Source organism: Crocodylus porosus, unplaced genomic scaffold, assembly GCF_001723895.1.
Source record: "Crocodylus porosus isolate Cpor-Errol unplaced genomic scaffold, CroPor_comp1, whole genome shotgun sequence".
Classification (NCBI taxonomy): domain Eukaryota; kingdom Metazoa; phylum Chordata; order Crocodylia; family Crocodylidae; genus Crocodylus; species Crocodylus porosus.
Genome location: NW_017728947.1, coordinates 115,977,562 through 115,990,769, shown reverse-complemented (window position 1 = coordinate 115,990,769; position 13,208 = coordinate 115,977,562). Strand labels below are relative to the sequence as shown.

General features: G+C 46.4%; 1 long non-coding RNA gene across 2 annotated transcripts in view; it reads left to right on the top strand.

The window, feature by feature from the left end:
- The first annotated feature begins 10,347 nt into the window (after positions 1 to 10,347).
- Positions 10,348 to 13,208, top strand: part of LOC109321005 — a 5,795-nt gene continuing 2,934 nt past the window's right edge. The window contains exons 1-3 of one of the 2 annotated variants that reach the window (XR_002103929.1): positions 10,348 to 10,571; positions 11,224 to 11,298; positions 11,386 to 11,507. This is a non-coding gene — a long non-coding RNA (uncharacterized LOC109321005). Of the gene's footprint in view, positions 10,572 to 11,157; positions 11,299 to 11,385; positions 11,508 to 13,208 lie in introns of those variants that run through there. The other variant, XR_002103928.1, reaches the window with a different exon arrangement.

Sequence of the window (13,208 nt, the reverse complement as noted above, 5' to 3'; positions counted from 1 at the left end):
AGGATCTGGGGGAACATCTGTTCACCAGAGCGCCCCAAGGGATGACGAGGTCGAACGGTCACAAACTCCTGCAAGACCGCTTCAGGCTGGACGTAAGGAAGAATTTCTTTACTGTCCGAGCCCCCAAGGTCTGGAGCAGTCTGCCAGCGGAGGTGGTTCAAGGATCTACATTGAACACCTTCAAGAGCAAATTGGATGCTTATCTTGCTGGGATCCTATGACCCCAGCTGACTTCCTGCCCCTGGGGTGGGGGCTGGACTCGATGATCTCCCGAGGTCCCTTCCAGCCCTAATGTCTATGAAATCTATTAAATCTACACAGCATTTTTACAGACTCTTGTTGGTAAACCTCTTGTTGGATCTCATACTGTATCAAGAAGGGAGATGACCAAATGAAACTGAGAGAAACCAGTCCCTTGAAGAAGGTCCCTGCAGCACCCCAGCCTGCAAAGTTCATAGGCCTTAAAAGCATAAAAATATAAGTGCCATACTGGGTAAGACCAATGGTGCATCCTGTCCTTGACAGTGGCGGGAGTGGATACATTAAAGGAAAAGCACTGAATCTGGTTTATGCAGGTTTAGATTACACATCCTTGGAGAGAGGCTGACTCTCCCATGCTCTTAGGTGGCAGCTCGACACAGGGCCAACTTAAAACCCATTTAACACTCACCTCAGAGCTTCGGGTCAAAGCAGCAAAACCTATGTTTACCCAAAGTCTCCGGTCAGGTTAGTATCTGGGATGTCCTATAGCTTACAGGGATCTCCAAACCTACAAGTCCTCATCATCATCATCCTGTCCCACCTCCTTTACCTGGTAGCAGATGGCAGCCCCAGGACAGGACAGAAAGCTCTGATTGCACCCAGCTTGCTTCAGCTACAAGCACCAGACTGCTCCTAAAGTGGTGATACACAGCACCACAACGCTGAACATCAACTACTAGTCTTGCTGGCCTCAGCTAGGGACAGAAATGACACATAAACCAGTACAAGTAGTCAGAAACAAGTTAAAGCTGTAACACAACAGAAGTTCAGTGCATATAAACCACTTTCAAAACAGCCAGAACCAACTGGTTTAAGATAAACCTGGATGGATGTAGTAGCAGACTGAACTGATTTAGGTTAAATCTATTCATTGAGCTTCTGGCCCAGATTCCCTCCAAATTCAAGTTAGCTCACAGTCCCCCGGTATCCCAGGATGCTTTGCAGGGTGGGCGGGCTAGACTTGGCCCAAGCTGTCTGCTCCAGCCAGGCAGGGAGGTGTGCTCTAGCGCCCTCCGGTTCCTGGCCCTAGTCACTGCAGACATGTGGCTGCATTTCTAGAATCAAAAGTGAATGTCTGTTCACTCGCTTATCGATTCAATCTACACATCTTAAACTACCCTGTGAAGACTGAATCCATTCAGCCTTGGGCTTTTTGACTGTCTGTACTTAGCCCTTATGCCTGAATACAGTGTCCTTTTATGCCATGGCCCATAAACCTTACCCCATTAAAACAGTAAAAAGGCCACAAAACCCATTCAGGGCTATGGAAGGGATAATTCACAGCAGAACAAGAGCAGAACAAACATCCCAGATACAAACTCCAATCCAGATGTCATGCTAGCGTAATGGGCTACATCAAAAACCCTGCTTCAGAAAAGCTGATATCCAGAAAACTTTCCCCAGAGTTCAGAGAGTTCAAATCTGACCCAAAAGCTTTGAGGTATGAATTCTGTCTGTATTTTCATCTCGGATTTTGGCTTGGACTCATCTCTGTCGGACACCATGTCATATACTTTGAAGAATATCTCTTAGTTCTGAGCTAAGAGACCTCAGGACCCTCACAGAAGAGCTGTAAAACTGTAACAAATAATTCGATAGATAAGCGACTGGGAAAGAAGCACAAAGAAGTTATCGAGAGACGATCTCTCAGCCGTTAGATTTTTGATGGTGCAACATTCGGGTTGGAAGGCGGGTGGTTTGCAGAGGGAGCTTTGTCCACCACGATCAGGAATGGCTGTCCCGGGCCCGTCATCACATGGCGAAAAGAGGAACATGAGAACAGAGGCAAATGCTCCCACCAGCGAGCACCTTGCAGAGACCGAACGCTGCCAGATGGGATCATGAACAGCTCCTTCTAAGAGGGCAAAGAGCGTTCATCAAACCAGCAAGCAGAGGAGGTGTAATCAGTATATGACCCTTGTTTTGGTTCATTCGTCTCTGCTGAAAGCTACTTCAAAAGAGAAAGACACTCAATTTAAAGTTGCTGAGGAAAAAAAATAACTCCCTAGGAGAAACGAATAATTAGATAAGATGCACAAGTTAGGTTTTCAAATAATGGCACCTGCAAGGAAACGACAAGATAAAAGCAACTTGTTACTCATGTTCGGAGGCTCAATTACTTAACAGATTTCTGCAAAGCTGCTAACAGCAGAGCATGGGCTACTTTTCAGCCATTGCGTGCACTTGGTGGATCCACAAAAATGTACGGGCAAAACCTTACATCTGTAAAAGCAAGTGGTTAACTGAACATGCTCTGAGGTAGGAGCCAGAGAAGTACCCACCCTGCATATAAAAATACCTACCTGGGTGGACAAAGAGAGATTTGCACACAGATCAAGCATGCTCACTCCTGTAGAATTGGCTGCATAAATCTAAATGTGGCTTCTTCTTGCAATAAATGCATTATAATTACAAAATGTGCCAGCCCTTTCACCTTCTGCAAGCAGATTTCACCTACTCTAGCACAACTGCCAGATCCTCAGACTGGGGGGTCTAAGAGTAAGGCACATCAATCCTATGCAGGACTCAGTTTCAGAAGCGCTGAGCAGATCGAACACCAACTGATCCCAAGAGCTGAAGGCGTGTGTGTGTGTGTGTGTGTGTGTGTGTGTGTGTGTGTGTGTGTGTGTGTGTGTGTGTGTGTGTACACCCATTGACACTCTCTGTATTTCCTGGGGCCCCAGACTTACAAGTAGACACAAAACTTGCTGCACAGAAATTAATGTATCTACTTAAGCAAGGCTCCTAAATCCCTCTGTGTGCACATTACAGGTCCAGGTCCAAGATAAAGACCCTTAGCTTCAACTGGAAGCTTCCAGTGCTCCGTCATTCTGAATTTTGGAACCAAGAGTTCTAGTTTTTTGCATTTCTTTTTGTTTCAGACCAACATGGCTCCCACATACATCCCTGGAACATGGAAAATACTGAATTTTAGCCAATGTTGAATTATAAATGTCATTGCTGAACAACAAGAAAGGTTTCTACACCTCCCTGCCAGCCATCGGACACCACCAGGGAAGAAATCCTGCTTGATTCCCCCATAAAGAGCAAGCTCACAAAGAGACTCTCATGGACCCACAGGGACAGTTTTCCAGCTTCTGCTTCCTCTGTGCAAAAATGAAGTTTGTTTCCTACCTATGGGGACTTTTTACCATCTTGAACTTTGCCTGAGCCTCACGAAGGGTGCATGAGCCCAAAAGCTTGCAGAAAAAAGTTTCTGTTTGTTTTGGTTTTTTGCAGTTTCTGTCAGTCTACTAAAAGGTATCATTGTGGAACCAACCAAGAGTTCTAGATTTTTGCATTTCTGTAATTCGGTTTTCTTTTATGAAAACCTGCTGCTGAGCTGAGCTGGGAGGCAAGAAGCTCCCCTGCCCTCTCCTCCAGCCGGGGGTTTGCTGGGGCAGGGGGAGGCAGAGGAGAGGATGACACAGCAAGGTGTTTAGAGGGCACGCTGGAAGAAGTGTCCGACCTGCAGCACAGAGGCAGAGACGGTCGGAGCAGCAGCCTCTCTGCTCAGCAAATGCCCCAGGAAAAGATGACCGTTTCCAGTACGCTGTCTGAGATTTCCCAGGCTTTCCCATTCTTCCTTTGGCCCAACACTGAGATCTTTCAACGTCCTTCACAAAAAGGCCATGAGCTGCAGCATAACCCCAGTGCAGTGAGAAGGCAGCCCCCTGGGCCTGAAGTCCACGTCCCGGGTCTACGTCTGCAGGCTTCGGTTCCTCAAGCCCCTGGGTCATGCCGTGGTATGCTCTTTCCGATCATGACCTGAGGCACCTTTCCTGACAAGGCGGTCTGGTTCATTTCCTAACAAGGAAAAGTTTGCCAGCCCTCCTCTTTGCTTGCCTCCGAGGCAGACTCACCCCGGGAGTCTCCCACGCTGGCTGGAGCAGCAGATCCCCACAACGGAGAAGTATTGCCAGCGCCTCTGCCCTTCAGCGGCATCACCGCCCTGCAGAAGTTGGTGCCTCGGGCAGAGTTTAGATACTTAGGATAAAGTTTGGGGTTTTTTATATTAATCTTCCACATCAAATGACGACAGAAAAATCACTGATTGACAAAAAGCTGTCGAAACAAACCAGGCCTGACCCGCAGACAGTTCCTGGGACTCGTTTGGACTGCTAATGCCCAACGGCAGTCAGCACAGAACAGGCACTTCCAACGTCTTCCCGAGGAAACTTGCCGGCGCTCGGCAGGCCTTTGTTTGCTGAAGCCTCCGAACAGAATGGGAACGATAGCAAATCAGCCTCATCTAAATTGAAACGACAAGCCACAAAGGCTCCTGGAAGGGCTTGCGTACGACGGTCCCCAAGAGAAAGCTGAGCGGAGGGCAAACTATCTGCGCCACGTCTCTGAGTTGTTAAAACAAGGAGGAAAGATGAAGCAGAGCATTTTAATACACTGCTCGATTTCCACAGAGCATCGCTCAATCACCGATTGATCCCACTGCAGAACGAAAAGTCTTCCGAGCTCGGGGAGAGGCCCGCGAAGGAAAAACGAGAAGACGAAGCCGGCCCCGGAGCGCCCGGCTGAAGTGGCCCACGCCTCGGGTCGGTGGCTAGGTCAGAGAAAGCCTGGGCCACGAAGAGCAGCCGGGACAAGGGACTGCACATACAGCACCGTCTAAAGGATGGAGGACATCATGCGTCTTTCCTGGCTGTAATGAAGGTGGCTGGTTTCCACCATGAATATGTTAGGGTTTGGGGTTTTTTAACTCCTTGTGTAAATTCCCGCAGTCTTAGACAGCGCGTCACATTAGATCGAGCTGCTGGGTTTGCCACTCGCTTCGACATACTCGCAGAAATGTTAGGATTTCACCTCAAACCGATGCAGGAATGCCCACAAACCCCACCCTGTCATTTTTACGTGCAAGTATGGGATCGCAGAGTAAACACAAAAACTTCAGAAGTGCTGCAGGGCAGATGCACGGGGAACAGCCGACGGGTAGTAACAAGGCCAGCTCCAGCCCTGAAGCTTTGTTGTAGCCCATACCCGGGGTGAACTGTCTCTGTTGGATGATATGAATCAAGCCAGCAGGATTTGGCCCCTAATTACAAAAAATAGCCTAAAATTAAAGCTAAACCTGAATTAAATGAAAAGATCGTGATCGGTTTTTAACCTGCATACGGGCTGTTTAAAATAAATGTCCTGCGAGCATGTCTGAGCCACTACTGATTGCCGGACTCAGTCACTTAAACAGCTGAGTCAGCAGCACTCCTGCCGTTTATCTGATGGGAACAAAAATCCCAACACTGTTATTTGCAAAGTCCTTTATTGTTTTCCTTTTCAAATCCTGTAGATGCAGCAATTGTTTTGCAAATTATTTTCCCGGGTAACCTTGTGCTGTCCCTTTGGCTGAAAGGCTTTGAAAAGAAAACATGACCTCCTTCGTTCCTCTCGTTCCAAGTGGGTTCAGCACACGTTATCGTGTCGGGTCTGCAATACGAGACCAGCACAGGCTCCAAATTGCACTTATTTTTCAAACAGCTCTAAACTGCAGGTGAGCCCGTCAAGTACCCACGCTCTTGACCGGTAATCCATAACTCTTCCTTCCATTTAAACCAACTACAGAGCTGTTGTAGACCAGTGGTTTTTAACTTTTTTTCATTTGCAGACCCCTAAAAAAATTCAAATGGAGGTGCAGAGCCCTTTGGAAATTTCAAATGGAGGTGCAGGCCTGAAGGCTTTACACGAAACAACAACATTATTGTACTTTCATCCTTCCTTCCTCCCCTCTCCTCTTTTGTTTTCTGCTTCCAGTTGTCTCTCATCATCAGTAAGATTGTGAGAGGCTGCACTGCCAAGCACACGGGTGTCTTGACCTCAGATTAGGACTGCGGATCAATTAACACCCATAGTAATGATGAAATAATAATGCAAGATTGATTGTTTCCTAAATTAATTTCCCAACATGGAAAGGTACCGGTCTTTGCCAGGAGGGGGTTTGCACATTCAGGATGAATGCAGGAATACCAGGAGTTTACCACAGATGGGCTGAGCTTTTACGTACACAGAAGAGAATCTAATCGCGGACATTAGAAGACATTCATAAGAAATCTCACTCTGACTGCAAACATCATGGATTTATGGTGTAGCTTTTGCTTTATACATACATATTCATATATACAAACACACATATATATACACACAATCCGGATATATACTGTTTTATACACACATCTGTTGGTGGGTGGAAGTCCCTCCTGTGCCTGGCTTTGGTCCCTTTGGGAGAGATGTTTTTACCCGTGCTGAGGAATGCAGATGCAAAGAACTCATTTGGGAGCTCAGCTTTATCCCTCCTATCTGTTACCAGTTGTCCTAGTCTGCCCTGTAGCGGTCCTATACTCCCATGCACCTTCCTTTTGTTCCCTGTGTACCTAAAGAAGGACTTTTTATTGTCTTTTTGTTGCCAGCCTGAGGTCCATTGCTGCTTTGGCCTTGCTAACTGCTTCCCTGCAAGTGAGAGCCAAGCAGGTGTACTCCTCCTTGGCGGCTGCCCCCTGCTTCCACGGTCTGTAAGCCTCTCTTTTTCCCCACCTAGGCTCCCCTGGATTTCCCTGTTCAGCCAAGAGGTTTGTTGGCTGTTTTGCCTCCCTTTATGTGCACTGCGATGGTCCCCTTTTGTGCCTGAAGGATCGGGCACCCTTCCTGGACTCCCGCCGCACCAGTGCTCTTGCCCTTCAGTGCCTTACTTACTAATCCCCTGATCTGTCCTGATATTCCCCTGTTTCCATACATCGCACCACAGACAATCTTGTCCTCTCCTCCCCTAATGGCAGCACACACATGCTGAACAGGACTTGGGAATTGCACGGCATCCTGTCCAGGTTGAACAAGAAATCCCTCGGGAAGTAATCCTCCCAAACTACGCTCAGGGTCTGGCAGACAAAAGGATGGAGCCGCTCTGGACTGAGCGGTCTGCCCCAGGTCACGCACTGCCACTGAGCACCCCCGGTGTTGTCGTCTCCGTGTGCACGTGAACACATGAACACGTGTGTGTCTGCGTCAGCAAAGGTACGTGGCAGGTGGAAGCGCTGTACCAGATTGTCACGTTTCCAGTAAGCTGCAGATGAAACAGTTTCTCTCAGGAGCAGCAATGCCGCTAATGACCACGGTCAAACAAATGCATTGCAAGTCCATTATAAATGAGTGTCCCTTCATTAAGGAGGCTGGCGGTAGCCTGCGGTAGTAGTGGTTCTCCTCACAACAACATAATAATGCTCTTACCCTACAGGCAGCAACGAGGAGAAGACAGGACAGCACATGGGGAGAGGAGCAGGGTCACTGGGCAAAGACAATCCAACCCTCCCGCTTCCAGCCTTGCACTTTGCAGGCAGCTCGCCGGGAGCTGCCCCGGGTCCCCGAGGCTGACGCACCACTTGCTCCAGCACACACAGGGTCCTGGATGAGTGACTATTTCCAACTATTTGAGTGGGTCTGATAAAAGATAGCAGATTTACCGGAAGAACCTCGTCTGCCTGTCCCCCAGATCCACGCTCTCCACGAGCAGCGCTTGGGACTGCCCCATCTCCCCCTGCTTGGGGAGCCCCCCGAAGCCCCGGTGTAGGAGGTGGGGTAGGGCTTGGCCAGCTGAATGAATCCCGGCCAGCCAGAGACGGGGTTTACACACACTGTGCTCTCCGTCAGTAAAACATGAGGCTTCCTCCCTGCAAGGAGACTGCCCAGACTGAGCCCTTCCGCAGCACCATGGTGCAATGCAGAAACAAGGCCCCCATAAAAACGTAGGGTAGGAAGGGACCTCGGGAGGTCACATCTAGTCCAACCCCCTGCTCCAAGCAGGACCAGGCCCAGCTACATCATCCCAGCCACAGATGCAGATCTCCAAGGATGGAGACCCCACCACCCCTGCAGTGCTTCGCAACCCTCCTAGTGAGAAAGTTTACCCTAATATCCAACCCTCCTTTGGTCTCACTCTATTAACAAGCCATGTATTCCCAAGGTGGCTGAGACGACTAGAGATGATTGATGGCCTTCACCAGACAAATGAGCTGACTCTCTGCTAAGGAATTAGGTTATCATGCTTATTAGCTAAATGGGATCCCAAGCATAGAACAGCATGAGAGGTGTATCAATTAGCGAGGAAGACAGATATTTCAAAGGCATCGCTTGATTTACAAGTGAGCTAGATTAAACCAGAGAGCAGAAATTGGCTGAATCAGCAATTTCCCTTTTTTATCTCAGCATGAACAGTGAAGTCTTCACTCACCTTCTTTTTAAGACAAGTTTACCTGAGATACAACCAGGGAAGGATTACCCTGTAGTGGGTCCATGGCAAACAAACCCATGGGCCACCAGCTGAAGATGACATTTTTATATTACCTTTTTTTCACTCAATAATTATAATACGTAAAATAAGCACAACTGGGCCCTCTTCTTCACTTAGGGTCCTAGGCACGTACCTAGTTTGCCTATGCATGAACTGAACTTCCTTGAAATGAAGCCAAATTGTCAACAGGAACTTATTTGATCTGGACAATCCCCTGATTCTGCAAAAAGCTGTCATGATGAAAACTCAGCTAATTGTTATAGCGTCTTCGGTCCCAATTCCCGCAAGGCCAAAAGTGCTTATACCGCTGTGTAGCAAGAGTGTCTCCTGCTCCTGTTCTAGTATCCTCTGTGCCACTAATCTAAATCATTAGTAATTAATATTTATGTTTCATATTTCTGCCTTCCTCATTTGGAAACTGTTTTGCAGTTCATTAAGAGCCACTGTCCTTCTAGCTAGGATGGCTGCTTCTGTGGGCATGGTACAGGGGAAAGCAAACAGGTGAGCAGGAAGATCTATGGGACCTCAAGAAAGGTCTATGAGGATCATGCCTGCCTCAATCTCCCTTGAACGGCCCCAACCCAGACCATCCCATTACAAATTAGCCCAAAGCACAGAGGGGTCTTGATAATACTCTGGGATATTCACCTGATACCTTTACCCTTCTCCCATAGAGGTCTGTTTTAAGGATCACGTCATTTTGTACCGTAGAAACACCTTCCAGTTTGTGCTGAAATGACGACAGAAAGCATCACAAAGTTTGCTTTGTGGGTTGGAAGTTTTTGCCCCAACAGCCCTAAAAGAATGATAGGAAACACAGACTTTGTCTGCCACACTCAGAGCAAAGAAAAATGAAGTTGTTTTAGGGCGTTAAGAAAAGCCTTCATGAATTTGCTTTGAGTAAAGTGCATATCAGACTGGTTCGCTGTCTCTATCTACTCAGTAACCAGTTTGCTTTCTATGCTACCCCATATTAGACATGCAGTAGGGCTGAGACGAAAGCCCTACTTTCCCAGTGGTTATGGCTTGGCCTTAACTCCTAGGAAAGCAGTTCCTACTGTGCATACTGATGTGCAATTCAGCTTTTAACTTTGTACCATATAAAAAGTTCGGTGCTGACACTTGGGCCTCATGTCTGCAGTCATCCTGGACCAATCCTTGCACGCCTCTCTGAAGCCCCGCTGACGTTGGAGAAGCTACGCGTGGTGCAGCAGTCTGCTGCCACGAGACTCACTGGAGTGTCAGGACTCTCAGCAAAGCCAATAAACTTGAGGACAGAGGCACCAGGATTGCTGCCTCCAACAGGAGATGTGCCATGTACTTCAATGGGAGCAGGTGTTTCTCTGACAAGCAATTTGGTCCTTCCTTTGGTGTAAAATCACCTAAATCCTAGAAGAGGAAAAACACATAAGAATTGTACACCAGCAGGAAAATGAATGCCTAGTCCCCCAAAGGTCTGCTAAATTGATCTTCTTCTTCTTCTTCTCATATCCTCGTCATAAACTAGACGGTCTTCCAGAATCGTGCGTGTCTGAGATAGTTGATGACAAGTATTTAGCAGGATTTAGCAGATTCATTAGACTCTGACAGGGGCCGTGACGTGAACGCGTTTGCTATGGCCATTATGTCAGCTGGAGCAGAATTAATCTATCCCTATTAGAGTAACGACTCCATCCTTCTCTCCCTCTCACACACTCTTCCCCACTTCATACGGTCTTCTTGAGTAGAAAGGCCCTGCAGCCTTGCAAGACCATTCAGCTGGAGCTGAAGGGAGGAGGGCTGCTGCACTGGGTCTCTGCACGCCCCTCTCCGAGGAGGAGGTCTCTTCTGCTGAAAGCAACACCTGCTTTGTCACTGCTCTGGAGCAGCCAGGCAGAGAGAGGCTGTTGGGTCTGGCCATAAAACTTGAAAAGGCCACGTGATTAGGGCACTGGAGCAGTCCTCAAGCACTAAAAATCAGTCCAAAATGCCAGTCCTGGGGCCAGGGAAGCATCATTTGGAAGAAGGGCCCTCTGCAGCACAGGTAACTTTACTGTAAGCCCAAACTCTGGCCTCCAAGGATGGAGATGTGTCTGCTATGCATTGCTCCAGAAAGCCCATACAGCGAACTATGGGGAAAAGGTCCTAACGGCTTGGCTTTGGAGACAGAGGATAAGATGCTCAGTGTATTTTGGATGAGCAGCAGCAAGTGCTGGAGCATCCTGATTGTTCACCTACTTCCAAACTACGCCAGGATGGAAACCAGCATATTAACGCTGGGCAAGAAAAGACTCTGCATACACACACACACACACACACATATATACATATATATACATATATACATACATACATATATATATATACATATACATATATATATATAGGAACCACAGCAAGAAAAAAGAACAAAAAACGTTCAGTGCCACATCGTGCTGAACAGAAAACCTGTTGTAAGCCTGAGAGAAGTCTTTTTCCATAGGGAGCTGTATTCATTTTTTGGCATGCAGACTAGAAAGAAGAGCCCTTCTCTGGTGTGCGGCGGCCTGATGCTGCACTGAACAAGGCACCTTAGCTGATAGCAGAAATCATTCGAAGCTTGTTCTCAGATGATTACTGGAGGAGGAGGGAAGGGGAAACATGCTTGTCTGTTGTTGTTAAACTTTGTTTAAATGTTTTCTCTCTTTCACTCTCAGGTCTGGACTCATCTTTTTTCGCTAAGAAGCTTTCTATGGCCAGTCTGATAAGCAGAGCACAATAAGCAAAAGGAGGTGAGAGAGGCGAGACGGTGCGCACAGACTGAGTCACCCATGGAAAAGAACTGCTATTAAATTGTTCTCTTTCTTTTCCCTTTGTAGTCCACTGATCCCGTAAAACTCAGATGACTGCTGGCTTATTGGGATTGCACGTCCCAGGCTGCTGTAAAGGAAATTGCCTTCTTGATCTAGGACATGTGAGCATGAGCAGATAAAAGGAATTGGTAAGCAGCGGGTCAGAAAAGCCAATCCACCACTGTTTACTGGACTTTTGTAGCAATTTAAAACTCCGCTTTGACTTTGAAAAGGGATTTCTATTTAACTCTCGCTGTTAAGTTTAGTATGGCCTCTGCTCATGTCCTCCCAATTGAAAATAGGTCCACAAATATGTTCTTATTAGGAAATTCCATGGGCAATCTCAGTGCAATACAGTATTGCCCACGTATTGCTTTTTGCTACAGTTGCACTAACAATCCTGAAATATCTACTCTTGTTTTCTTGCTTCTTTATAGAATTCTCCTTTGCATACTCCAGTGTGGTTATTTCTTATTCCTTTAACATTTAAACAAATGAATGTGTAAGAGTGGCAACGCTGGCTGTACATGGCACTTCATTAATACCATTGTTCTCGTACTCAAAGTAAATAATTTGCAAAACTGCATGAAAATATCCCACTGCAATATCAAGGGCTATTTAGGGACTAGGTAAGAGACACCTGCAATATGACAAAGAATAAAGTGCTATGAAATTGCACAGTATTCAGGACACAAAACCATCTTCATCAACCTGTGTCACTATATCATCTTGTCATTGCAAAAGGTTGATTTAATGTTTGTGTCAAACAGCTATGGTGTAGTTATTGGAAGTTTTCTACACAGCAGAATGCAGTATAAATTGAAAAAAAAGTGCATCCTTTCAAGAACCTTTGCTGAAGGATTTTAATAACTTGGAAGTCATATTACTTATGCTATTTATTACCAGACCATCAAATGGCATGTTGGGAGTTCAGTTATTTATTTGGTTCAAAATGCTGCTATATGCTACTATAATTGTAGTGTACTACGTAAAGCAAATTATGTTTACAGCCTGAGAAAGAAAAAGTGTGTGTGTGCGTGCGCGCGCGTGTGTGTGTGTGAAAAGGAGAGCAAGAAACAGAGGAGCACAATACACAGTGCTTGAAAACACATTATTAATTAAGGTTAAATACCTCTTTTTAGACAGACGATGCAGCTGGAATAAAGTTAGCCAGGCTTTCGACGGTAATACGTTCTACCTCAGCCTTGTGATCAGAGCTGAGGAAGAATGGTTTGCCTTTCACAGCTTGTCAAACTTTATTCCAACTACATAGTTGGTCCCATAAGATATCAGCTTAAGAAATCCTTGTCTCTTGCATAATTTCTGGACCATCACAACTACAACGTCAATCTTACACCACTTTATTAATAAAGTAATTTCTCTGGGCAAACCTCCTGATCTTAGCGTATTGTGTGAATACAGTGCGCTGAAATTAAACAGTATCACTCTGTTAACTTGGATAGGAGGCATCCAGCTCACTTTCATGTGCATTCATTCATAGGGAAATAGGACTAGAAGGAAACTTCTGGATCACAGAATTTCGTCCCATGTTACTAAGGGCAACTGCATCATAAAATCCCTTTTATCAACTCGTCATACTCCATTATAAAGCTAGTTTGCATTATTCCTCCCACTTCTACTCCAGAATCTCACTGCTGTGAAGGCAAGAACCTGCCTCTAACATTCACCCTAAACTTATTCATAGGCAAGTTATACCCATTTATTCCTATCATGGCAATATTGTCCTTTAGTTTAAACAGCTCCTTTTCATAGATTCATAGATTCATAGATGCTAGGGTCGGAAGGGACCTCAATAGATCATCGAGTCCGACCCCCTGCATAAGCAGGAA